Source organism: Oncorhynchus clarkii, unplaced genomic scaffold (assembly GCF_045791955.1).
Source record: "Oncorhynchus clarkii lewisi isolate Uvic-CL-2024 unplaced genomic scaffold, UVic_Ocla_1.0 unplaced_contig_10126_pilon_pilon, whole genome shotgun sequence".
NCBI classification, from domain to species: domain Eukaryota; kingdom Metazoa; phylum Chordata; class Actinopteri; order Salmoniformes; family Salmonidae; genus Oncorhynchus; species Oncorhynchus clarkii.
The window spans coordinates 1-26,155 of record NW_027259654.1 but is presented as its reverse complement, the minus strand read 5'-3'; the positions used below and the strand labels follow the sequence as shown (position 1 = coordinate 26,155).

The 26,155-nt window shown below is 41.6% G+C and overlaps 18 non-coding genes across 18 annotated transcripts; all 18 read left to right on the top strand.

The window, feature by feature from the left end:
* Positions 1-3,277: 3,277 nt before the first annotated feature.
* On the top strand, positions 3,278-3,350 carry trnav-cac (transfer RNA valine (anticodon CAC)). The gene has a single exon. It is a non-coding gene; the product is annotated as a tRNA-Val (tRNA).
* A 1,233-nt stretch (positions 3,351-4,583) lies between these two features.
* trnav-aac (transfer RNA valine (anticodon AAC)) lies at positions 4,584-4,656 on the top strand. Its single transcript has one exon. It is a non-coding gene; the product is annotated as a tRNA-Val (tRNA).
* A 53-nt stretch (positions 4,657-4,709) lies between these two features.
* Positions 4,710-4,782, top strand: trnav-cac (transfer RNA valine (anticodon CAC)). Its single transcript has one exon. It is a non-coding gene; the product is annotated as a tRNA-Val (tRNA).
* Positions 4,783-4,910: 128 nt separating this feature from the next.
* On the top strand, positions 4,911-4,984 carry trnav-cac (transfer RNA valine (anticodon CAC)). Its single transcript has one exon. It is a non-coding gene; the product is annotated as a tRNA-Val (tRNA).
* Positions 4,985-12,415: 7,431 nt separating this feature from the next.
* Positions 12,416-12,488, top strand: trnav-aac (transfer RNA valine (anticodon AAC)). The gene has a single exon. It is a non-coding gene; the product is annotated as a tRNA-Val (tRNA).
* A 129-nt stretch (positions 12,489-12,617) lies between these two features.
* On the top strand, positions 12,618-12,690 carry trnav-cac (transfer RNA valine (anticodon CAC)). Its single transcript has one exon. It is a non-coding gene; the product is annotated as a tRNA-Val (tRNA).
* Positions 12,691-13,915: 1,225 nt separating this feature from the next.
* trnav-aac (transfer RNA valine (anticodon AAC)) lies at positions 13,916-13,988 on the top strand. The gene has a single exon. It is a non-coding gene; the product is annotated as a tRNA-Val (tRNA).
* A 1,624-nt stretch (positions 13,989-15,612) lies between these two features.
* trnav-aac (transfer RNA valine (anticodon AAC)) lies at positions 15,613-15,685 on the top strand. Its single transcript has one exon. It is a non-coding gene; the product is annotated as a tRNA-Val (tRNA).
* A 129-nt stretch (positions 15,686-15,814) lies between these two features.
* On the top strand, positions 15,815-15,887 carry trnav-cac (transfer RNA valine (anticodon CAC)). Its single transcript has one exon. It is a non-coding gene; the product is annotated as a tRNA-Val (tRNA).
* A 1,232-nt stretch (positions 15,888-17,119) lies between these two features.
* Positions 17,120-17,193, top strand: trnav-cac (transfer RNA valine (anticodon CAC)). Its single transcript has one exon. It is a non-coding gene; the product is annotated as a tRNA-Val (tRNA).
* Positions 17,194-18,426: 1,233 nt separating this feature from the next.
* trnav-aac (transfer RNA valine (anticodon AAC)) lies at positions 18,427-18,499 on the top strand. Its single transcript has one exon. It is a non-coding gene; the product is annotated as a tRNA-Val (tRNA).
* Positions 18,500-18,628: 129 nt separating this feature from the next.
* trnav-cac (transfer RNA valine (anticodon CAC)) lies at positions 18,629-18,701 on the top strand. Its single transcript has one exon. It is a non-coding gene; the product is annotated as a tRNA-Val (tRNA).
* A 2,611-nt stretch (positions 18,702-21,312) lies between these two features.
* Positions 21,313-21,385, top strand: trnav-aac (transfer RNA valine (anticodon AAC)). The gene has a single exon. It is a non-coding gene; the product is annotated as a tRNA-Val (tRNA).
* A 129-nt stretch (positions 21,386-21,514) lies between these two features.
* Positions 21,515-21,587, top strand: trnav-cac (transfer RNA valine (anticodon CAC)). The gene has a single exon. It is a non-coding gene; the product is annotated as a tRNA-Val (tRNA).
* A 1,532-nt stretch (positions 21,588-23,119) lies between these two features.
* trnav-cac (transfer RNA valine (anticodon CAC)) lies at positions 23,120-23,192 on the top strand. The gene has a single exon. It is a non-coding gene; the product is annotated as a tRNA-Val (tRNA).
* Positions 23,193-24,425: 1,233 nt separating this feature from the next.
* On the top strand, positions 24,426-24,498 carry trnav-aac (transfer RNA valine (anticodon AAC)). The gene has a single exon. It is a non-coding gene; the product is annotated as a tRNA-Val (tRNA).
* Positions 24,499-24,627: 129 nt separating this feature from the next.
* Positions 24,628-24,700, top strand: trnav-cac (transfer RNA valine (anticodon CAC)). The gene has a single exon. It is a non-coding gene; the product is annotated as a tRNA-Val (tRNA).
* Positions 24,701-25,931: 1,231 nt separating this feature from the next.
* On the top strand, positions 25,932-26,004 carry trnav-aac (transfer RNA valine (anticodon AAC)). Its single transcript has one exon. It is a non-coding gene; the product is annotated as a tRNA-Val (tRNA).
* Positions 26,005-26,155: the final 151 nt, after the last annotated feature.

The window sequence follows — 26,155 nt, the reverse complement described above, 5'->3', positions numbered from 1 at the left end:
GTACTGAAAGAGTATAATCTGAGACGACATTATGAAACGAAACACGCGGACAAAAACAAGAATATGGACATGGAACAAAGGCTACAAAAGGCAGAGGAATTAAAACGAGGCCTCAAATCTCGACAGGCTCTGTTCAAAAAAGCCAAATCACAAGGCCAGGCTGCTGTCAAGGCCAGTTTTATTTTGGCAGAAGAGATCGCTAAATCAGCCCGGCCATTTACGGAGGGGGATTTCATCAAAAACTGCATGATTAAAGTTTGTGACGAAGTTTGCCCAGAAAAAAGGCAACTCTTTTTAAATGTGAGTCTGAGCAGAAACACCATTGCCGAGAGAGTAGACCAGTTGTCCATCAATCTAAAAGAGCAGCTTGTGAAAAAGGGAAAAGATTTTATTGCATATTCCTTGGCTGTGGATGAGAGCACCGACATTTCTGACATTGCCCAGTTGTCAATTTTCATCCGCGGAGTGGACTCCAACCTAAGCGTGACAGAGGAGTTTTTGGCTTTACGTCCTATGCATGGCACAACTACGGGGCATGATTTGTATGAAGAGGTGTCAAGATGTGTAAATGAGATGGAGCTGCCTTGGGAAAAACTCGTGGGTTTGACAACCGACGGAGCACCTGCGATGTGTGGACACAGGAGCGGACTGGTGGCGAAGATACGGGAAAAGATGCAAGAGGAAAACGCGACAGGTGAGCTGACAGCTTATCATTGTATCATACACCAGGAAGCGTTGTGCGGTAAAGCCTTGAAAATGGAGCATGTAATGAGCATCATCACGCGCACAGTTAACTTTATCAGAGCCAAAGGTTTGAATCACCGCCAGTTCAAGGCATTTCTGACGGAGTTAGAAACGGAGCATGGTGATTTGCCTTATCACACAGAGGTGCGATGGCTAAGCCAGGGAAAGGTGCTTCAAAGATGTTTCGAGCTTCGTGAGGAGATTTGTCTGTTCTTGGACAGCAAAGGGAAAGACACAACACAACTCCGAGACGAAATGTTTCTGTGTGAAATGGCTTTTCTGTGTGACATTACGAGTCATCTGAATGCAATAAACTTGCAGCTGCAGGGTCGGGATCGTGTCATCTCTGATATGTACAGTACAGTGAAGGCATTTAAAACCAAACTGACTCTGTGGGAGACGCAGATGCGGAAAGAAAATTTGAGCCACTTTCCCAGCTGCCAGACCATGAAAGAGAAGCTCTCTACCAGTGCGTTCCCGAGCACACAGTTGGCTGATAAAATAGGTATGCTTGCCGCTGACTTTCGACGCCGATTTGCTGACTTTGAAGCACAAAAAAGCAGGTTGGAACTGCTCGGTAACCCATTTGCTGTTGACGTGGAAAGCTCACCACCAAACCTCCAAATGGAGTTGATTGACCTCCAATGCAATGATGCACTGAGGGCAAAATATGCGGCAGTGGGTGCTGCGGAGTTCGCCCGTTTCCTCCCCGGCACAATGCCCCAGCTGCGCATCCAGGCTGCTCAAACGTTGTCTATGTTTGGCAGCACATACCTGTGTGAACAACTGTTTTCTTTGATGAACCTGAACAAAACATCACACAGAAGTCGACTTACTGCTGAACACCTCCACTCAATTCTGAGGATTTCTTCAGCTCAGAGCCTTACCCCGAACATTGATGAACTTGTGGAAAAGATGGGACACCACCAAGTATCACCCTCAACCTCAAACAAGTGAACATTACTGTGCAATCACATATTTAGAGTTTTTACTCAGTTCAAGTTTAAAAGTTAAAATGTAATATTTGTTTTCACTGCATGTTACTTCTCCTTAAACAAAGTGTTGTTTTTGATTAATAGATTTTTGCACTTTATTTTTTTGTATTTCAATCCAATTATATTTAAAAAATATTTCAGTTGAGTGGATGATAGAAAATTGCTATTATTGTTTTTTCTTTGAAGTAAATTTAGCCCACTTTTGCTAAAATAGAAAATATAGTCTACTGATGGTGCCTTGAATACCGGTTTCTTTCATTTAATGTTCATGTTATGGGGATATTTATATAAAGGAAATTTGTCTTTTGTGTCTGTTGAAAATTAAAGATTACTGACAGAGCCATAAGAAAATATTGCTTTATTTATCTGATCATATTGTAATATATTTGTTAGGTTTTCAGTAGGTTCAATTAGGTTCACTAGACTATATGCGTCATTTAAAAATTTTTCAATGAACATTCGAACAGTCCGGCCCTCGTCTTGTAGCTGATTTTTTTATTTGGCCCTCCGTCCATTTGACTTTGACACCCCTGCGTTACAGCCTTATACTAAAATGGATGAAATAAAATAAAATCTCTCTACACACAATACCACATAATGACAAAGCAATAACATATAGTTTTTATTAATGAAAAAAATATTTTAAAAATACCTTATTTACATACATTTTCAGACCCTTTGCTATGAGGCTGGAAATTGAGCTCAGGTCCATCCTGTTTCCATTGATCATCCTTGAGATGTTTCTTCAACTTGATTGGAGTCCACCTGTGGTAAATTCAAATGATTGGTCATTTCTGCAGCATTGAAGGTACCCAAGAACACAGTGGCTTCCATCACTCTTAAATAGAAGAAGTTTGGAACCACCAAGCCTCTTCCAAGTTCCGGCTGCACATGATAATTCCCGGCTTCTCATGTCTACCTCACATAATATCCCAAATTGAGTACCACAGAAAGAGCCATAATACCCATTAAATATTTTAAAAATACCTCATTTACGTACGTTTTCAGACCCTTTGCTATGAGGCTGGAAATTGAGCTCAGGTCCATCCTGTTTCCATTGATCATCCTTGAGATGTTTCTTCAACTTGATTGGAGTCCACCTGTGGTAAATTCAAATGATTGGTCATTTCTGCAGCATTGAAGGTACCCAAGAACACAGTGGCTTCCATCACTCTTAAATGGAAGAAGTTTTGAACCACCAAGCCTCTTCCAAGAGCCGCTGCACACAATAATTCCCGACATCTCAAGCCTTATTGATTAATTAATTGACTAAGTAATTTCTGATTTCATTAGGTTCTGAGAGCGATAAATGTCCCACCCAGCCAAAGTCAGCCACACCCTTAGTGTGTAGTGGTTATCACGTTCGCCTAACACGTGAAAGGTCCCCGGTTCGAGACCGGGCGGAAACACATTTTAACAAATTGGTCCTTCGCACTTCTCAGTATTTGCTATTCAGACTTTAGTTTCAGTAGTGTAGTGGTTATCACGTTCGCCTCACACGCGAAAGTCAGTCACACCCTTAGTTTTCCAATCATTCGGTTTCCGTAGTGTAGTGGTTATCACGTTCGCCTCACACGCGAAAGGTCCCCGGTTCGAAACCGGGCGGAAACATTTTGTAATATTCAATATTTCCCAATGCCCAGAGGCTAGCATTTGGTTTGAAACAGTTGAGGTTTGTCTAAACCTTGCTGTCTACCTCTCCGACCTGTGGATCAATGTTGCCGTTTTTTTGGGGACCTCCACCATGCGATCTGTATGAATGTGACCAGACTGACAGCTTCTCTGAGCCAGGCAAATTCATTTATCAGGGTCATTGTAATGGATATATCCAAAGAAATGGCAATATAATCCAAGGTAAAACAAACAAAAATGTAGATCGTTTTCTGTCATTTCAGCTGCTTGATGTGATTGTGTGATAGATTTAGTTGGCTGGCTAGCAAAGGAAAAGAAGCTAGCCTGCATAGGTACAGTGCATTCGGAAAGTTTTCAGACCCCTTACTTTTTTCCACATTTTGTTACGTTACAGCCTTATACTAAAATGGATGAAATAAAATAAAATCTATCTACACACAATACCACATAATGACAAAGCGATAACATATAGTTTTTATTAATGAAAAAAATATTTTAAAAATACCTTATTTACATACATTTTCAGACCCTTTGCTATGAGGCTGGAAATTGAGCTCAGGTCCATCCTGTTTCCATTGATCATCCTTGAGATGTTTCTTCAACTTGATTGGAGTCCACCTGTGGTAAATTCAAATGATTGGTCATTTCTGCAGCATTGAAGGTACCCAAGAACACAGTGGCTTCCATCACTCTTAAATAGAAGAAGTTTGGAACCACCAAGCCTCTTCCAAGTTCCGGCTGCACACGATAATTCCCGGCTTCTCATGTCTACCTCACATAATATCCCAAATTGAGTACCACAGAAAGAGCCATAATACCCATTAAATATTTTAAAAATACCTTATTTACGTACGTTTTCAGACCCTTTGCTATGAGGCTGGAAATTGAGCTCAGGTCCATCCTGTTTCCATTGATCATCCTTGAGATGTTTCTTCAACTTGATTGGAGTCCACCTGTGGTAAATTCAAATGATTGGTCATTTCTGCAGCATTGAAGGTACCCAAGAACACAGTGGCTTCCATCACTCTTAAATGGAAGAAGTTTTGAACCACCAAGCCTCTTCCAAGAGCCGCTGCACACAATAATTCCCGGCTTCTCAAGCCTTATTGTTTAATTAATTGACTAAGTAATTTCTGATTTCATTAGGTTCTGAGAGCGATAAATGTCCCACCCAGCCAAAGTCAGCCACACCCTTAGTATTCAACTCATTGGGTTTCCGTAGTGTAGTGGTTATCACGTTTGCCGAACACGCGAAAGGTCCCCGGTTCGAGACCGGGCGGAAACACATTTTAACAAATTGGTCCTTCGCACTTCTCAGTATTTGCTATTCAGACTTTAGTTTCAGTAGTGTAGTGGTTATCACGTTTGCCTCACACGCGAAAGGTCCCCGTTTCGAAACCGGGCGGAAACACATTTTAACAAATTGGTCCTTCGCACTTCTCAGTATTTGCTATTCAGACTTTAGATCCAGTAGTGTATTGGTTATCACGTTCGCCTCACACGCGAAAGTCAGTCACACCCTTAGTTTTCCAATCATTCGCTTTCCGTAGTGTAGTGGTTATCACGTTCGCCTCACACGCGAAAGGTCCCCGGTTCGAAACTGGGCGGAAACATTTTGTAATATTCAATATTTCCCAATGCCCAGAGGCTAGCATTTGGTTTGAAACAGTTGAGGTTTGTCTAAACCTTGCTGTCTACCTCTCCGACCTGTGGATCAATGTTGCCGTTTTTTTGGGGACCTCCACCATGCGATCTGTATGAATGTGACCAGACTGACAGCTTCTCTGAGCCAGGCAAATTCATTTATCAGGGTCATTGTAATGGATATATCCAAAGAAATGGCAATATAATCCAAGGTAAAACAAACAAAAATGTAGATTGTTTTCTGTCATTTCAGCTGCTTGATGTGATTGTGTGATAGATTTAGTTGGCTGGCTAGCAAAGGAAAAGAAGCTAGCCTGCATAGGTACAGTGCATTCGGAAAGTTTTCAGACCCCTTACTTTTTTCCACATTTTGTTACGTTACAGCCTTATACTAAAATGGATAAAATAAAATAAAATCTATCTACACACAATACCACATAATGACAAAGCGATAACATATAGTTTTTATTAATGAAAAAAATATTTTAAAAATACCTTATTTACATACATTTTCAGACCCTTTGCTATGAGGCTGGAAATTGAGCTCAGGTCCATCCTGTTTCCATTGATCATCCTTGAGATGTTTCTTCAACTTGATTGGAGTCCACCTGTGGTAAATTCAAATGATTGGTCATTTCTGCAGCATTGAAGGTACCCAAGAACACAGTGGCTTCCATCACTCTTAAATAGAAGAAGTTTGGAACCACCAAGCCTCTTCCAAGTTCCGGCTGGACACAATAATTCCCGGCTTCTCATGTCTACCTCACATAATATTCCAAATTGAGTACCACAGAAAGAGCCATAATACCCATTAAATATTTTAAAAATACCTTATTTACGTACATTTTCAGACCCTTTGCTATGAGGCTGGAAATTGAGCTCAGGTCCATCCTGTTTCCATTGATCATCCTTGAGATGTTTCTTCAACTTGATTGGAGTCCACCTGTGGTAAATTCAAATGATTGGTCATTTCTGCAGCATTGAAGGTACCCAAGAACACAGTGGCTTCCATCACTCTTAAATGGAAGAAGTTTTGAACCACCAAGCCTCTTCCAAGAGCTGCTGCACACAATAATTCCCGGCTTCTCAAGCCTTATTGTTTAATGAATTGACTAAGTAATTTCTGATTTCATTAGGTTCTGAGAGCGATAAATGTCCCACCCAGCCAAAGTCAGCCACACCCTTAGTGTTCCAATCATTGGGTTTCTGTAGTGTACTGGTTATCACGTTCGCCTAACACTTGAAAGGTCCCCGGTTCGAGACCGGGCGTAAACACATTTTAACAAATTGGTCCTTCGCACTTCTCAGTATTTGCTATTCAGACTTTAGTTTCAGTAGTGCAGTGGTTATCACGTTCGCCTCACATGCGAAAGTCAGTCACACCCTTAGTTTTCCAATCATTCGGTTTCAGTAGTGTAGTGGTTATCACATTCGCCTCACACGCGAAAGGTCCCCGTTTCGAAACCTGGCGGAAACATTTTGTAATATTCAATATTTCCCAATGCCCAGAGGCTAGCATTTGGTTTGAAACAGTTGAGGTTTGTCTAAACCTTGCTGTCTACCTCTCCGACCTGTGGATCAATGTTGCCATTTTTTGGGGGACCTCCACCATGCGATCTGTATGAATGTGACCAGACTGACAGCTTCTCTGAGCCAGGCAAATTCATTTATCAGGGTCATTGTAATGGATATATCCAAAGAAATGGCAATATAATCCAAGGTAAAACAAACAAAAATGTAGATCGTTTTCTGTCATTTCAGCTGCTTGATGTGATTGTGTGATAGATTTAGTTGGCTGGCTAGCAAAGGAAAAGAAGCTAGCCTGCATAGGTACAGTGCATTCGGAAAGTTTTCAGACCCCTTACTTTTTTCCACATTTTGTTACGTTACAGCCTTATACTAAAATGGATGAAATAAAATAAAATCTATCTACACACAATACCACATAATGACAAAGCGATAACATATAGTTTTTATTAATGAAAAAAATATTTTAAAAATACCTTATTTACATACATTTTCAGACCCTTTGCTATGAGGCTGGAAATTGAGCTCAGGTCCATCCTGTTTCCATTGATCATCCTTGAGATGTTTCTTCAACTTGATTGGAGTCCACCTGTGGTAAATTCAAATGATTGGTCATTTCTGCAGCATTGAAGGTACCCAAGAACACAGATGCTTCCATGACTCTTAAATGGAAGAAGTTTTGAACCACCAAGCCTCTTCCAAGAGCCGCTGCACACAATAATTCCCGGCTTCTCAAGCCTTATTGCTTAATTAATTGACTAAGTAATTTCTGATTTCATTAGGTTCTAAGAGCGATAAATGTCCCACCCAGCCAAAGTCAGCCACACCCTTAGTATTCCACTCATTGGGTTTCCGTAGTGTAGTGGTTATCACGTTCGCCTAACACAAGAAATGTCCGCGGTTCAAGACCGGGCGGAAACACATTTTAACAAATTGGTCCTTCGCACTTCTCAGTATTCGCTATTCAGACTTTAGTTTCAGTAGTGTATTGGTTATCACGTTCGCCTCACACGCGAAAGTCAGTCACACCCTTAGTTTTCCACTCATTCGGTTTCCGTAGTGTAGTGGTTATCAAATCAAATCAAATCAAATCAAATTTTATTTGTCACACACACATGGTTAGCAGATGTTAATGCGAGTGTAGCGAAATGCTTGTGCTTCTAGTTCCGACAATGCAGTAATGCATTGTAATCTAAGTAATCTAACTAACAATTCCAAAACTACTGTCTTGTACACAGTGTAAGGGGATAAAGAATATGTACATAAGGATATATGAATGAGTGATGGTACAGAGCAGCATAGGCAAGATACAGTAGATGGTATCGAGTACAGTATGTACAAATGAGATCAGTATGTAAACAAAGTGGCATAGTTTAAAGTGGCTAGTGATACATGTATTACATAAGGATACAGTCGATGATATAGAGTACAGTATATACGTATGCATATGAGATGAATAATGTAGGGTAAGTAACATTATATAAGGTAGCATTGTTTAAAGTGGCTAGTGATATATTTACATCATTTCCCATCAATTCCCATTATTAAAGTGGCTGGAGTTTAGTCAGTGTCAGTGTGTTGGCAGCAGCCACTCAGTGTTAGTGGTGGCTGTTTAACAGTCTGATGGCCTTGAGATAGAAGCTGTTTTTCAGTCTCTCGGTCCCAGCTTTGATGCACCTGTACTGACCTCGCCTTCTGGATGATAGCGGGGTGAACAGGCAGTGGCTCGGGTGGTTGATGTCCTTGATGATCTTTATGGCCTTCCTGTGACATCGGGTGGTGTAGGTGTCCTGGAGGGCAGGTAGTTTGCCCCCGGTGATGCGTTGTGCAGACCTCACTACCCTCTGGAGAGCCTTACGGTTGAGGGCGGTGCAGTTGCCATACCAGGCGGTGATACAGCCCGCCAGGATGCTCTCGATTGTGCATCTGTAGAAGTTTGTGAGTGCTTTTGGTGACAAGCCAAATTTCTTCAGCCTCCTGAGGTTGAAGAGGCGCTGCTGCGCCTTCTTCACGATGCTGTCTGTGTGAGTGGACCAATTCAGTTTGTCTGTGATGTGTATGCCGAGGAACTTAAAACTTGCTACCCTCTCCACTACTGTTCCATCGATGTGGATAGGGGGGTGTTCCCTCTGCTGTTTCCTGAAGTCCACAATCATCTCCTTAGTTTTGTTGACGTTGAGTGTGAGGTTATTTTCCTGACACCACACTCCGAGGGCCCTCACCTCCTCCCTGTAGGCCGTCTCGTCGTTGTTGGTAATCAAGCCTACCACTGTTGTGTCGTCCGCAAACTTGATGATTGAGTTGGAGGCGTGCGTGGCCACGCAGTCGTGGGTGAACAGGGAGTACAGGAGAGGGCTCAGAACGCACCCTTGTGGGGCCCCAGTGTTGAGGATCAGCGGGGAGGAGATGTTGTTGCCTACCCTCACCACCTGGGGGCGGCCCGTCAGGAAGTCCAGTACCCAGTTGCACAGGGCGGGGTCGAGACCCAGGGTCTCGAGCTTGATGACGAGCTTGGAGGGTACTATGGTGTTGAATGCCGAGCTGTAGTCGATGAACAGCATTCTCACATAGGTATTCCTCTTGTCCAGATGGGTTAGGGCAGTGTGCAGTGTGGTTGAGATTGCATCGTCTGTGGACCTATTTGGGCGGTAAGCAAATTGGAGTGGGTCTAGGGTGTCAGGTAGGGTGGAGGTGATATGGTCCTTGACTAGTCTCTCAAAGCACTTCATGATGACGGATGTGAGTGCTACGGGGCGGTAGTCGTTTAGCTCAGTTACCTTAGCTTTCTTGGGAACAGGAACAATGGTGGCCCTCTTGAAGCATGTGGGAACAGCAGACTGGTATAGGGATTGATTGAATATGTCCGTAAACACACCGGCCAGCTGGTCTGCGCATGCTCTGAGGGCGCGGCTGGGGATGCCGTCTGGGCCTGCAGCCTTGCGAGGGTTAACACGTTTAAATGTCTTACTCACCTCGGCTGCAGTGAAGGAGAGACCGCATGTTTTCGTTGCAGGCCGTGTCAGTGGCACTGTATTGTCCTCAAAGCGGGCAAAAAAGTTATTTAGTCTGCCTGGGAGCAAGACATCCTGGTCCGTGACTGGGCTGGATTTCTTCCTGTAGTCCGTGATTGACTGTAGACCCTGCCACATGCCTCTTGTGTCTGAGCCGTTGAATTGAGATTCTACTTTGTCTCTGTACTGGCGCTTAGCTTGTTTGATAGCCTTGCGGAGGGAATAGCTGCACTGTTTGTATTCGGTCATGTTACCAGACACCTTGCCCTGATTAAAAGCAGTGGTTCGCGCTTTCAGTTTCACACGAATGCTGCCATCAATCCACGGTTTCTGGTTAGGGAATGTTTTAATCGTTGCTATGGGAACGACATCTTCAACGCACGTTCTAATGAACTCGCACACCGAATCAGCGTATTCGTCAATGTTGTTATCTGACGCAATACGAAACATCTCCCAGTCCACGTGGAAGCAGTCTTGGAGTGTGGAGTCAGCTTGGTCGGACCAGCGTTGGACAGACCTCAGCGTGGGAGCCTCTTGTTTTAGTTTCTGTCTGTAGGCAGGGATCAACAAAATGGAGTCGTGGTCAGCTTTTCCGAAAAGGGGCGGGGCAGGGCCTTATATGCGTAGCGGAAGTTAGAGTAACAATGATCCAAGGTCTTTCCACCCCTGGTTGCGCAATCGATATGCTGATAAAATTTAGGGAGTCTTGTTTTCAGATTAGCCTTGTTAAAATCCCCAGCTACAATGAATGCAGCCTCCGGATAAATTGTTTCCAGTTTGCAGAGAGTTAAATAAAGTTCGTTCAGAGCCATCGATGTGTCTGCTTGGTGGGGGATATATACGGCTGTGATTATAATCGAAGAGAATTCTCTTGGTAGATAATGCGGTCTACATTTGATTGTGAGGAATTCTAAATCAGGTGAACAGAAGGATTTGAGTTCTTGTATGTTTCTTTCATCACACCATGTCACGTTGGCCATGAGGCATACGCCCCCGCCCCTCTTCTTACCAGAAAGATGTTTGTTTCTGTCAGCCCGATGAGTGGAGAAACCCGTTGGCTGCACCGCTTCGGATAGAGTCTCTCCAGTGAGCCATGTTTCAGTGAAGCAAAGGACGTTACAGTCTCTGATGTCCCTCTGGAATGCTACCCTTGCTCGGATTTCATCAACCTTGTTGTCAAGAGACTGGACATTGGCAAGAAGAATGCTAGGGAGTGGTGCACGGTGTGCCCGTCTCCGGAGTCTGACCAGAAGACCGCCTCGTTTCCCTCTCTTTCGGAGTCGTTTTTTTGGGTCGCTGCATAGGATCCACTCCGTTGTCCTGTTTGTGAGGCAGAACACAGGATCCGCGTCGCGAAAAACATATTCTTGGTCGTACTGATGGTGAGTTGACGCTGATCTTATATTCAGTAGTTCTTCTCGACTGTATGTAATGAAACCTAAGATGACCTGGGGTACTAATGTAAGAAATAACACGTAAAAAAACAAAAAACTGCATAGTTTCCTAGGAATGCGAAGCGAGGCGGCCATCTCTGTCGGCGCCGGAACTTATCACGTTCGCTTCACACGCTTCGCTTATCACGTTCGCTTCACACGCGAAAGGTCCCTGGTTCGAAACCGGGCGGAAACATTTTGTAATATTCAATATTTCCCAAAGCCCAGAGGCTAGCATTTGGTTTGAAACAGTTGAGGTTTGTCTAAACCTTGCTGTCTACCTCTCCGACCTGTGGATCAATGTTGCCGTTTTTTTGGGGACCTCCACCATGCGATCTGTATGAATGTGACCAGACTGACAGCTTCTCTGAGCCAGGCAAATTCATTTATCAGGGTCATTGTAATGGATATATCCAAAGAAATGGCAATATAATCCAAGGTAAAAAAAACAAAAATGTAGATCGTTTTCTGTCATTTCAGCTGCTTGATGTGATTGTGTGATAGATTTAGTTGGCTGGCTAGCAAAGGAAAAGAAGCTAGCCTGCATAGGTACAATGCATTCGGAAAGTTTTCAGACCCCTTACTTTTTTCCACATTTTGTTACGTTACAGCCTTATACTAAAATGGATGAAATAAAATAAAATCTATCTACACACAATACCACATAATGACAAAGCGATAACATATAGTTTTTATTAATGAAAAAAACATTTTAAAAATACCTTATTTACATACATTTTCAGACCCTTTGCTATGAGGCTGGAAATTGAGCTCAGGTCCATCCTGTTTCCATTGATCATCCTTGAGATGTTTCTTCAACTTGATTGGAGTCCACCTGTGGTAAATTCAAATGATTGGTCATTTCTGCAGCATTGAAGGTACCCAAGAACACAGTGACTTCCATCACTCTTAAATGGAAGAAGTTTGGAACCACCAAGCCTCTTCCAAGTTCCGGCTGCACACGATAATTCCCGGCTTCTCATGTCTACCTCACATAATATCCCAAATTGAGTACCACAGAAAGAGCCATAATACCCATTAAATATTTTTAAAATACCTTATTTACGTACGTTTTCAGACCCTTTGCTATGAGGCTGGAAATTGAGCTCAGGTCCATTCTGTTTCCATTGATCATCCTTGAGATGTTTCTTCAACTTGATTGGAGTCCACCTGTGGTAAATTCAAATGATTGGTCATTTCTGCAGCATTGAAGGTACCCAAGAACACAGTGGCTTCCATCACTCTTAAATGCAAGAAGTTTTGAACCACCAAGCCTCTTCCAAGAGCCGCTGCACACAATAATTCCCGGCTTCTCAAGCCTTATTGTTTAATTAATTGACTAAGTAATTTCTGATTTCATTAGGTTCTGAGAGCGATAAATGTCCCACCCAGCCAAAGTCAGCCACACCCTTAGTATTCCACTCATTGGGTTTCCGTAGTGTAGTGGTTATCACGTTTGCCTAACACGCGAAAAGTCCCCGGTTCGAGACCGGGCTGAAACGCAATTTAACAAATTGGTCCTTCGCACTTCTCAGTATTTGCTATTCAGACTTTAGTTTCAGTAGTGTATTGGTTATCATGTTCGCCTCACACGCGAAAGTCAGTCACACCCTTAGTTTCCCAATCATTCGGTTTCCGTAGTGTAGTGGTTATCACGTTCGCCTCACACGCGAAAGGTCCCCGGTTCGAAACCGGGCGGAAACATTTTGTAATATTCAATATTTCCCAATGCCCAGAGGCTAGCATTTGGTTTGAAACAGTTGAGGTTTGTCTAAACCTTGCTGTCTACCTCTCCGACCTGTGGATCAATGTTGCCGTTTTTTGGGGGACCTCCACCATGCGATCTGTATGAATGTGACCAGACTGACAGCTTCTCTGAGCCAGGCAAATTCATTTATCAGGGTCATTGTAATGGATATATCCAAAGAAATGGCAATATAATCCAAGGTAAAACAAACAAAAATGTAGATCGTTTTCTGTCATTTCAGCTGCTTGATGTGATTGTGTGATAGATTTAGTTGGCTGGCTAGCAAAGGAAAAGAAGCTAGCCTGCATAGGTACAGTGCATTCGGAAAGTTTTCAGACCCCTTACTTTTTTCCACATTTTGTTACGTTACAGCCTTATACTAAAATGGATGAAATAAAATAAAATCTATCTACACACAATACCACATAATGACAACATAAAGTTTTTATTAATGAAAAAAATATTTTAAAAATACCTTATTTACATACATTTTCAGACCCTTTGCTATGAGGCTGGAAATTGAGCTCAGGTCCATCCTGTTTCCATTGATCATCCTTGAGATGTTTCTTCAACTTGATTGGAGTCCACCTGTGGTAAATTCAAATGATTGGTCATTTCTGCAGCATTGAAGGTACCCAAGAACACAGTGGCTTCCATCACTCTTAAATTGAAGAAGTTTGGAACCACCAAGCCTCTACCAAGTTCCGGCTGCACACGATAATTCCCGGCTTCTCATGTCTACCTCACATAATATCCCAAATTGAGTACCACAGAAAGAGCCATAATACCCATTAAATATTTTAAAAATACCTTATTCACGTACGTTTTCAGACCCTTTGCTATGAGGCTGGAAATTGAGCTCAGGTCCATCCTGTTTCCATTGATCATCCTTGAGATGTTTCTTCAACTTGATTGGAGTCCACCTGTAGTAAATTCAAATGATTGGTCATTTCTGCAGCATTGAAGGTACCCAAGAACACAGTGGCTTCCATCACTCTTAAATGGAAGAAGTTTTGAACCACCAAGCCTCTTCCAAGAGCCGCTGCACACAATAATTCCCGGCATCTCAAGCCTTATTGTTTAATTAATTGACTAAGTAATTTCTGATTTCATTAGGTTCTGAGAGCGATAAATGTCCCACCCAGCCAAAGTCAGCCACACCCTTAGTATTCCACTCATTGGGTTTCCGTAGTGTAGTGGTTATCACGTTCACCTAACACGCGAAAGGTCCCCGGTTCGAGACCGGGCTGAAACGTTTAACAAATTGGTCCTTCGCACTTCTCAGTATTTGCTATTCAGACTTTAGTTTCAGTAGTGTATTGGTTATCATGTTCGCCTCACACGCGAAAGTCAGTCACACCCTTAGTTTCCCAATCATTCGGTTTCCGTAGTGTAGTGGTTATCACGTTCGCCTCACACGCATCCCCGGTTCGAAACCGGGCGGAAACATTTTGTAATATTCAATATTTCCCAATGCCCAGAGGCTAGCATTTGGTTTGAAACAGTTGAGGTTTGTCTAAACCTTGCTGTCTACCTCTCCGACCTGTGGATCAATGTTGCCGTTTTTTGGGGGACCTCCACCATGCGATCTGTATGAATGTGACCAGACTGACAGCTTCTCTGAGCCAGGCAAATTCATTTATCAGGGTCATTGTAATGGATATATCCAAAGAAATGGCAATATAATCCAAGGTAAAACAAACAAAAATGTAGATCGTTTTCTGTCATTTCAGCTGCTTGATGTGATTGTGTGATAGATTTAGTTGGCTGGCTAGCAAAGGAAAAGAAGCTAGCCTGCATAGGTACAGTGCATTCGGAAAGTTTTCAGACCCCTTACTTTTTTCCACATTTTGTTACGTTACAGCCTTATACTAAAATGGATGAAATAAAATAAAATCTATCTACACACAATACCACATAATGACAAAGCGATAACATATAGTTTTTATTAATGAAAAAAATATTTTAAAAATACCTTATTTACATACATTTTCAGACCCTTTGCTATGAGGCTGGAAATTGAGCTCAGGTCCATCCTGTTTCCATTGATCATCCTTGAGATGTTTCTTCAACTTGATTGGAGTCCACCTGTGGTAAATTCAAATGATTGGTCATTTCTGCAGCATTCTGAAGGTAAATGTCCCACCCAGCCAAAGTCAGCCACACCCTGGCTTCCAATTATTGGGTTCCGGTAGTGTAGTGGTTATCATGTTCGAAGAAGTTCCCCGGTTCGAAACCAAACATCTTGTAATATTCAATATTTCCCAATGCCCAGAAGCTAGCATTTGGTTGAAACAGTTGAGGTTTTCAGACCCCTTACTTTTTTCCACATTTTGTTACGTTACAGCCTTATACTAAAATGGATGAAATAAAATAAAATCTATCTACACACAATACCACATAATGACAAAGCGATAACATATAGTTTTTATTAATGATACCACATAACATAATGACAAAGCGATAACATATAGTTTTTATTAATGAAAAAAATATTTTAAAAATACCTTATTTACATACATTTTCAGACCCTTTGCTATGAGGCTGGAAATTGAGCTCAGGTCCATCCTGTTTCCATTGATCATCCTTGAGATGTTTCTTCAACTTGATTGGAGTCCACCTGTGGTAAATTCAAATGATTGGTCATTTCTGCAGCATTGAAGGTACCCAAGAACACAGTGACTTCCATCACTCTTAAATGGAAGAAGTTTTGAACCACCAAGCCTCTTCCAAGAGCCGCTGCACACAATAATTCCCGGCTTCTCAAGCCTTATTGTTTAATTAATTGACTAAGTAATTTCTGATTTCGTTAGGTTCTGAGAGCGATAAATGTCCCACCCAGCCAAAGTCAGCCACACCCTTAGTATTCCACTCATTGGGTTTCCGTAGTGTAGTGGTTATCACGTTCACCTAACACGCGAAAGGTCCCCGGTTCGAGACCGGGCGGAAACACATTTTAACAAATTGGTCCTTCGCACTTCTCAGTATTTGCTATTCAGACTTTAGTTTCAGTAGTGTATTGGTTATCACGTTCGCCTCACACGCGAAAGTCAGTCACACCCTTATTTTTCCAATCATTCGGTTTCCGTAGTGTAGTGGTTATCATGTTCGCCTCACACGCGAAAGGTACCCGGTTCGAAACCGGGCGGAAACATTTTGTAATATTCAATATTTCCCAATGCCCAGAGGCTAGCATTTGGTTTGAAACAGTTGAGGTTTGTCTAAACCTTGCTGTCTACCTCTCCGACCTGTGGATCAATGTTGCCGTTTTTTGGGGGACCTCCACCATGCGATCTGTATGAATGTGACCAGACTGACAGCTTCTCTGAGCCAGGCAAATTCATTTATCAGGGTCATTGTAATGGATATATCCAAAGAAATGGCAATATAATCCAAGGTAAAACAAACAAAAATGTAGATAGTTTTCTGTCATTTCAGCTGCTTGATGTGATTGTGTGATAGATTTAGTTGGCTGGCTAGCAAAGGAAAAGAAGCTAGCCTGCATAGGTACAGTGCATTCGGGTAGTTTTCAGACCCCTTACTTTTTTCCACATTTTGTTACGTTACAGCCTTATACTAAAATGGATGAAATAAAATAAAATCTATCTACACACAATACCACATAATGACAAAGCGATAACATATAGTTTTTATTAATGAAAAAAATATTTTAAAAATACCTTATTTACATACATTTTCAGACCCTTTGCTATGAGGCTGGAAATTGAGCTCAGGTCCATCCTGTTTCCATTGATCATCCTTGAGATGTTTCTTCAACTTGATTGGAGTCCACCTGTGGTAAATTCAAATGATTGGTCATTTCTGCAGCATTGAAGGTACCCAAGAACACAGTGGCTTCCATCACTCTTAAATAGAAGAAGTTTGGAACCACCAAGCCTCTTCCAAGTTCCGGCTGCACACGATAATTCCCGGCTTCTCATGTCTACCTCACATAATATCCCAAATTGAGTACCACAGAAAGAGCCATAATACCCATTAAATATTTTAAAAATACCTTATTTACGTACGTTTTCAGACCCTTTGCTATGAGGCTGGAAATTGAGCTCAGGTCCATCCTGTTTCCATTGATCATCCTTGAGATGTTTCTTCAACTTGATTGGAGTCCACCTGTGGTAAATTCAAATGATTGGTCATTTCTGCAGCATTGAAGGTACCCAAGAACACAGTGGCTTCCATCACTCTTAAATGGAAGAAGTTTTGAACCACCAAGCCTCTTCCAAGAGCCGCTGCACACAATAATTCCCGGCTTCTCAAGCCTTATTGTTTAATTAATTGACTAAGTAATTTCTGATTTCATTAGGTTCTGAGAGCGATAAATGTCCCACCCAGCCAAAGTCAGCCACACCCTTAGTATTCCACTCATTGGGTTTCCGTAGTGTAGTGGTTATCACGTTTGTCTCACACGCGAAAGGTCCCCGGTTAGAAACCGGGCGGAATCATTTTGTAATATTCAATATTTCCCAATGCCCAGAGGCTAGCATTTGGTTTGAAACAGTTGAGGTTTGTCTAAACCTTGCTGTCTACCTCTCCGACCTGTGGATCAATGTTGCCGTTTTTTGGGGGACCTCCACCATGCGATATGTATGAATGTGACCAGACTGACAGCTTCTCTGAGCCAGGCAAATTCATTTATCAGGGTCATTGTAATGGATATATCCAAAGAAATGGCAATATAATCCAAGGTAAAACAAACAAAAATGTAGATCGTTTTCTGTCATTTCAGCTGCTTGATGTGATTGTGTGATAGATTTAGTTGGCTGGCTAGCAAAGGAAAAGAAGCTAGCCAGCATAGGTACAGTGGATTCGGAAAGTTTTCAGACCCCTTACATTTTTCCACATTTTGTTACGTTACAGCCTTATACTAAAATGGATGAAATAAAATAAAATCTATCTACACACAATACCACATAATGACAAAGCGATAACATATAGTTTTTATTAATGAAAAAAATATTTTAAAAATACCTTATTTACATACATTTTCAGACCCTTTGCTATGAGGCTGGAAATTGAGCTCAGGTCCATCCTGTTTCCATTGATCATCCTTGAGATGTTTCTTCAACTTGATTGGAGTCCACCTGTGGTAAATTCAAATGATTGGTCATTTCTGCAGCATTGAAGGTACCCAAGAACACAGTGGCTTCCATCACTCTTAAATAGAAGAAGTTTGGAACCACCAAGCCTCTTCCAAGTTCCGGCTGCACACGATAATTCCCGGCTTCTCATGTCTACCTCACATAATATCCCAAATTGAGTACCACAGAAAGAGCCATAATACCCATTAAATATTTTTAAAATACCTTATTTACGTACGTTTTCAGACCCTTTGCTATGAGGCTGGAAATTGAGCTCAGGTCCATCCTGTTTCCATTGATCATCCTTGAGATGTTTCTTCAACTTGATTGGAGTCCACCTGTGGTAAATTCAAATGATTGGTCATTTCTGCAGCATTGAAGGTACCCAAGAAAACAGTGGCTTCCATCACTCTTAAATGGAAGAAGTTTTGAACCACCAAGCCTCTTCCAAGAGCCGCTGCACACAATAATTCCCGGCTTCTCAAGCCTTATTGTTTAATTAATTGACTAAGTAATTTCTGATTTCATTAGGTTCTGAGAGCGATAAATGTCCCACCCAGCCAAAGTCAGCCACACCTTTAATATTACACTCATTGAGTTTCCGTAGTGTATTGGTTATCACGTTCGCCTAACACGCGAAAGGTCCCCGGATCGAGACCGGGCGGAAACACATTTTAACAAATTGGTCCTTCGCACTTCTCAGTATTTGCTATTCAGACTTTAGTTTCAGTAGTGTATTGGTTATCACGTTCGCCTCACACGCGAAAGTCAGTCACACCCTTAGTTTTCTAATCATTCGGTTTCCGTAGTGTAGTGGTTATCACGTTCGCTTCACACGCGAAAGGTCCCCGGTTCGAAACCGGGCGGAAACATTTGGTAATATTCAATATTTCCCAATGCCCAGAGGCTAGCATTTGGTTTGAAACAGTTGAGGTTTGTCTAAACCTTGCTGTCTACCTCTCCGACCTGTGGATCAATGTTGCCGTTTTTTTGGGGACCTCCACCATGCGATCTGTATGAATGTGACCAGACTGACAGCTTCTCTGAGCCAGGCAAATTCATTTATCAGGGTCATTGTAATGGATATATCCAAAGAAATGGCAATATAATCCAAGGTAAAACAAACAAAAATGTAGATCGTTTTCTGTCATTTCAGCTGCTTGATGTGATTGTGTGATAGATTTAGTTGGCTGGCTAGCAAAGGAAAAGAAGCTAGCCTGCATAGGTACAGTGCATTCGGAAAGTTTTCAGACCCCTTACTTTTTTCCACATTTTGTTACGTTACAGCCTTATACTAAAATGGATGAAATAAAATAAAATCTATCTACACACAATACCACATAATGACAAAGCGATAACATATAGTTTTTATTAATGAAAAAAATATTTTAAAAATACCTTATTTACATACATTTTCAGACCCTTTGCTATGAGGCTGGAAATTGAGCTCAGGTCCATCCTGTTTCCATTGATCATCCTTGAGATGTTTCTTCAACTTGATTGGAGTCCACCTGTGGTAAATTCAAATGATTGGTCATTTCTGCAGCATTGAAGGTACCCAAGAACACAGTGGCTTCCATCACTCTTAAATAGAAGAAGTTTGGAACCACCAAGCCTCTTCCAAGTTCCGGCTGCACACGATAATTCCCGGCTTCTCATGTCTACCTCACATAATATCCCAAATTGAGTACCACAGAAAGAGCCATAATACCCATTAAATATTTTAAAAATACCTTATTTACGTACGTTTTCAGACCCTTTGCTATGAGGCTGGAAATTGAGCTCAGGTCCATCCTGTTTCCATTGATCATCCTTGAGATGTTTCTTCAACTTGATTGGAGTCCACCTGTGGTAAATTCAAATGATTGGTCATTTCTGCAGCATTGAAGGTACCCAAGAACACAGTGGCTTCCATCACTCTTAAATGGAAGAAGTTTTGAACCACCAAGCCTCTTCCAAGAGCCGCTGCACACAATAATTCCCGGCTTCTCAAGCCTTATTGTTTAATTAATTGACTAAGTAATTTCTGATTTCATTAGGTTCTGAGAGCGATAAATGTCCCACCCAGCCAAAGTCAGCCACACCCTTAGTGTGTAGTGGTTATCACGTTCGCCTAACTCATTTTTAACAAATTGGTCCTTCGCACTTCTCAGTATTTGCTATTCAGGTTTCCGTAGTGTAGTGGTTATCACGTTCTTAGTTTCACACGCGAAAGGTCCCCCTCACACGGTTAGAAACCGGGCGGAAACATTTTGTAATATTCAATATTTCCCAATGCCCAGAGGCTAGCATTTGGTTTGAAACAGTTGAGGTTTGTCTAAACCTTGCTGTCTACCTCTCCGACCTGTGGATCAATGTTGCCGTTTTTTGGGGGACCTCCACCATGCGATCTGTATGAATGTGACCAGACTGACAGCTTCTCTGAGCCAGGCAAATTCATTTATCAGGGTCATTGTAATGGATATATCCAAAGAAATGGCAATATAATCCAAGGTAAAACAAACAAAAATGTAGATCGTTTTCTGTCATTTCAGCTGCTTGATGTGATTGTGTGATAGATTTAGTTGGCTGGCTAGCAAAGGAAAAGAAGCTAGCCTGCATAGGTACAGTGCATTCGGAAAGTTTTCAGACCCCTTACTTTTTTCCACATTTTGTTACGTTACAGCCTTATACTAAAATGGATGAAATAAAATAAAATCTATCTACACACAATACCACATAATGACAAAGCGATAACATATAGTTTTTATTAATGAAAAAAATATTTTAAAAATACCTTATTTACATACATTTTCAGACCCTTTGCTATGAGGCTGGAAATTGAGCTCAGGTCCATCCTGTTTCCATTGATCATCCTTGAGATGTTTCTTCAACTTGATTGGAGTCCACCTGTGGTAAATTCAAATGATTGGTCATTTCTGCAGCATTGAAGGTACCCAAGAACACAGTGGCTTCCATCACTCTTAAATAGAAGAAGTTTGGAACCACCAAGCCTCTTCCAAGTTCCGGCTGCACACGATAATTCCCGGCTTCTCATGTCTACCTCACATAATATCCCAAATTGAGTACCACAGAAAGAGCCATAATACCCATTAAATATTTTAAAAATACCTTATTTACGTACGTTTTCAGACCCTTTGCTATGAGGCTGGAAATTGAGCTCAGGTCCATCCTGTTTCCATTGATCATCCTTGAGATGTTTCTTCAACTTGATTGGAGTCCACCTGTGGTAAATTCAAATGATTGGTCATTTCTGCAGCATTGAAGGTACCCAAGAACACAGTGGCTTCCATCACTCTTAAATGGAAGAAGTTTTGAACCACCAAGCCTCTTCCAAGAGCCGCTGCACACAATAATTCCCGGCTTCTCAAGCCTTATTGTTTAATTAATTGACTAAGTAATTTCTGATTTCATTAGGTTCTGAGAGCGATAAATGTCCCACCCAGCCAAAGTCAGCCACACCTTTAGTATTACACTCATTGGGTTTCCGTAGTGTAGTGGTTATCACGTTCGCCTAACACGCGAAAGGTCCCCGGTTCGAGACCGGGCGGAAACACATTTTAACAAATTGGTCCTTCGCACTTCTCAGTATTTGCTATTCAGACTTTAGTTTCAGTAGTGTATTGGTTATCACGTTCGCCTCACACGCGAAAGTCAGTCACACCCTTAGTTTTCTAATCATTCGGTTTCCGTAGTGTAGTGGTTATCACGTTCGCCTCACACGCGAAAGGTCCCCGGTTCGAAACCGGGCGGAAACATTTTGTAATATTCAATATTTCCCAATGCCCAGAGGCTAGCATTTGGTTTGAAACAGTTGAGGTTTGTCTAAACCTTGCTGTCTACCTCTCCGACCTGTGGATCAATGTTGCCGTTTTTTTGGGGACCTCCACCATGCGATCTGTATGAATGTGACCAGACTGACAGCTTCTCTGAGCCAGGCAAATTCATTTATCAGGGTCATTGTAATGGATATATCCAAAGAAATGGCAATATAATCCAAGGTAAAACAAACAAAAATGTAGATCGTTTTCTGTCATTTCAGCTGCTTGATGTGATTGTGTGATAGATTTAGTTGGCTGGCTAGCAAAGGAAAAGAAGCTAGCCTGCATAGGTACAGTGCATTCGGAAAGTTTTCAGACCCCTTACTTTTTTCCACATTTTGTTACGTTACAGCCTTATACTAAAATGGATGAAATAAAATAAAATCTATCTACACACAATACCACATAATGACAAAGCGATAACATATAGTTTTTATTAATGAAAAAAATATTTTAAAAATACCTTATTTACATACATTTTCAGACCCTTTGCTATGAGGCTGGAAATTGAGCTCAGGTCCATCCTGTTTCCATTGATCATCCTTGAGATGTTTCTTCAACTTGATTGGAGTCCACCTGTGGTAAATTCAAATGATTGGTCATTTCTGCAGCATTGAAGGTACCCAAGAACACAGTGGCTTCCATCACTCTTAAATAGAAGAAGTTTGGAACCACCAAGCCTCTTCCAAGTTCCGGCTGCACACGATAATTCCCGGCTTCTCATGTCTACCTCACATAATATCCCAAATTGAGTACCACAGAAAGAGCCATAATACCCATTAAATATTTTAAAAATACCTTATTTACGTACGTTTTCAGACCCTTTGCTATGAGGCTGGAAATTGAGCTCAGGTCCATCCTGTTTCCATTGATCATCCTTGAGATGTTTCTTCAACTTGATTGGAGTCCACCTGTGGTAAATTCAAATGATTGGTCATTTCTGCAGCATTGAAGGTACCCAAGAACACAGTGGCTTCCATCACTCTTAAATGGAAGAAGTTTTGAACCACCAAGCCTCTTCCAAGAGCCGCTGCACACAATAATTCCCGGCTTCTCAAGCCTTATTGTTTAATTAATTGACTAAGTAATTTCTGATTTCATTAGGTTCTGAGAGCGATAAATGTCCCACCCAGCCAAAGTCAGCCACACCCTTAGTACTTCCAACTCATTGGGTTTCCGTAGTGTAGTGGTTATCACGTTTCACGTAAAGGTGTAGACCGGGCGGAAACACATTTTAACAAATTGGTCCTTCGCACTTCTCAGTATTTGCTATTCAGACTTTAGTTTCAGTAGTGTAGTGGTTATCACGTTCGCCTCACACGCGAAAGGTCCCCGGTTCGAGTTTTAACAAATTGGTCCTTCGCACTTCTCAGTATTTGCTATTCAGACTTTAGTTTCAGTAGTGTATTGGTTATCACGTTCGCCTCACACGCGAAAGTCAGTCACACCCTTAGTTTTCCAATCATTCGGTTTCCGTAGTGTAGTGGTTATCACGTTCGCCTCACACGCGAAAGGTCCCCGGTTCGAAACCGGGCGGAAACATTTTGTAATATTCAATATTTCCCAATGCCCAGAGGCTAGCATTTGGTTTGAAACAGTTGAGGTTTGTCTAAACCTTGCTGTCTACCTCTCCGACCTGTGGATCAATGTTGCCGTTTTTTTGGGGACCTCCACCATGCGATCTGTATGAATGTGACCAGACTGACAGCTTCTCTGAGCCAGGCAAATTCATTTATCAGGGTCATTGTAATGGATATATCCAAAGAAATGGCAATATAATCCAAGGTAAAACAAACAAAAATGTAGATCGTTTTCTGTCATTTCAGCTGCTTGATGTGATTGTGTGATAGATTTAGTTGGCTGGCTAGCAAAGGAAAAGAAGCTAGCCTGCATAGGTACAGTGCATTCGGAAAGTTTTCAGACCCCTTACTTTTTTCCACATTTTGTTACGTTACAGCCTTATACTAAAATGGATGAAATAAAATAAAATCTATCTACACACAATACCACATAATGACAAAGCGATAACATATAGTTTTTATTAATGAAAAAAATATTTTAAAAATACCTTATTTACATACATTTTCAGACCCTTTGCTATGAGGCTGGAAATTGAGCTCAGGTCCATCCTGTTTCCATTGATCATCCTTGAGATGTTTCTTCAACTTGATTGGAGTCCACCTGTGGTAAATTCAAATGATTGGTCATTTCTGCAGCATTGAAGGTACCCAAGAACACAGTGGCTTCCATCACTCTTAAATAGAAGAAGTTTGGAACCACCAAGCCTCTTCCAAGTTCCGGCTGCACACGATAATTCCCGGCTTCTCATGTCTACCTCACATAATATCCCAAATTGAGTACCACAGAAAGAGCCATAATACCCATTAAATATTTTAAAAATACCTTATTTACGTACGTTTTCAGACCCTTTGCTATGAGGCTGGAAATTGAGCTCAGGTCCATCCTGTTTCCATTGATCATCCTTGAGATGTTTCTTCAACTTGATTGGAGTCCACCTGTGGTAAATTCAAATGATTGGTCATTTCTGCAGCATTGAAGGTACCCAAGAACACAGTGGCTTCCATCACTCTTAAATGGAAGAAGTTTTGAACCACCAAGCCTCTTCCAAGAGCCGCTGCACACAATAATTCCCGGCTTCTCAAGCCTTATTGTTTAATTAATTGACTAAGTAATTTCTGATTTCATTAGGTTCTGAGAGCGATAAATGTCCCACCCAGCCAAAGTCAGCCACACCCTTAGTACTCCACTCATTGGGTTTCCGTAGTGTAGTGGTTATCACGTTCGCCTAACACGCGAAAGGTCCCCGGTTCGAGACCGGGCGGAAACACATTTTAACAAATTGGTCCTTCGCACTTCTCAGTATTTGCTATTCAGACTTTAGTTTCAGTAGTGTATTGGTTATCACGTTCGCCTCACACGCGAAAGTCAGTCACACCCTTAGTTTTCCAATCATTCGGTTTCCGTAGTGTAGTGGTTATCACGTTCGCCTCACACGCGAAAGGTCCCCGGTTCGAAACCGGGCGGAAACATTTTGTAATATTCAATATTTCCCAATGCCCAGAGGCTAGCATTTGGTTTGAAACAGTTGAGGTTTGTCTAAACCTTGCTGTCTACCTCTCCGACCTGTGGATCAATGTTGCCGTTTTTTTGGGGACCTCCACCATGCGATCTGTATGAATGTGACCAGACTGACAGCTTCTCTGAGCCAGGCAAATTCATTTATCAGGGTCATTGTAATGGATATATCCAAAGAAATGGCAATATAATCCAAGGTAAAACAAACAAAAATGTAGATCGTTTTCTGTCATTTCAGCTGCTTGATGTGATTGTGTGATAGATTTAGTTGGCTGGCTAGCAAAGGAAAAGAAGCTAGCCTGCATAGGTACAGTGCATTCGGAAAGTTTTCAGACCCCTTACTTTTTTCCACATTTTGTTACGTTACAGCCTTATACTAAAATGGATGAAATAAAATAAAATCTATCTACACACAATACCACATAATGACAAAGCGATAACATATAGTTTTTATTAATGAAAAAAATATTTTAAAAATACCTTATTTACATACATTTTCAGACCCTTTGCTATGAGGCTGGAAATTGAGCTCAGGTCCATCCTGTTTCCATTGATCATCCTTGAGATGTTTCTTCAACTTGATTGGAGTCCACCTGTGGTAAATTCAAATGATTGGTCATTTCTGCAGCATTGAAGGTACCCAAGAACACAGTGGCTTCCATCACTCTTAAATAGAAGAAGTTTGGAACCACCAAGCCTCTTCCAAGTTCCGGCTGCACACGATAATTCCCGGCTTCTCATGTCTACCTCACATAATATCCCAAATTGAGTACCACAGAAAGAGCCATAATACCCATTAAATATTTTAAAAATACCTTATTTACGTACGTTTTCAGACCCTTTGCTATGAGGCTGGAAATTGAGCTCAGGTCCATCCTGTTTCCATTGATCATCCTTGAGATGTTTCTTCAACTTGATTGGAGTCCACCTGTGGTAAATTCAAATGATTGGTCATTTCTGCAGCATTGAAGGTACCCAAGAACACAGTGGCTTCCATCACTCTTAAATGGAAGAAGTTTTGAACCACCAAGCCTCTTCCAAGAGCCGCTGCACACAATAATTCCCGGCTTCTCAAGCCTTATTGTTTAATTAATTGACTAAGTAATTTCTGATTTCATTAGGTTCTGAGAGCGATAAATGTCCCACCCAGCCAAAGTCAGCCACACCCTTAGTTCCACTCATTGGGTTTCCGTAGTGTAGTGGTTATCACGTTCGCCTAACACGCGAAAGGTCCCCGGTTCGAGACCGGGCGGAAACACATTTTAACAAATTGGTCCTTCGCACTTCTCAGTATTTGCTATTCAGACTTTAGTTTCAGTAGTGTATTGGTTATCACGTTCGCCTCACACGCGAAAGTCAGTCACACCCTTAGTTTTCCAATCATTCGGTTTCCGTAGTGTAGTGGTTAT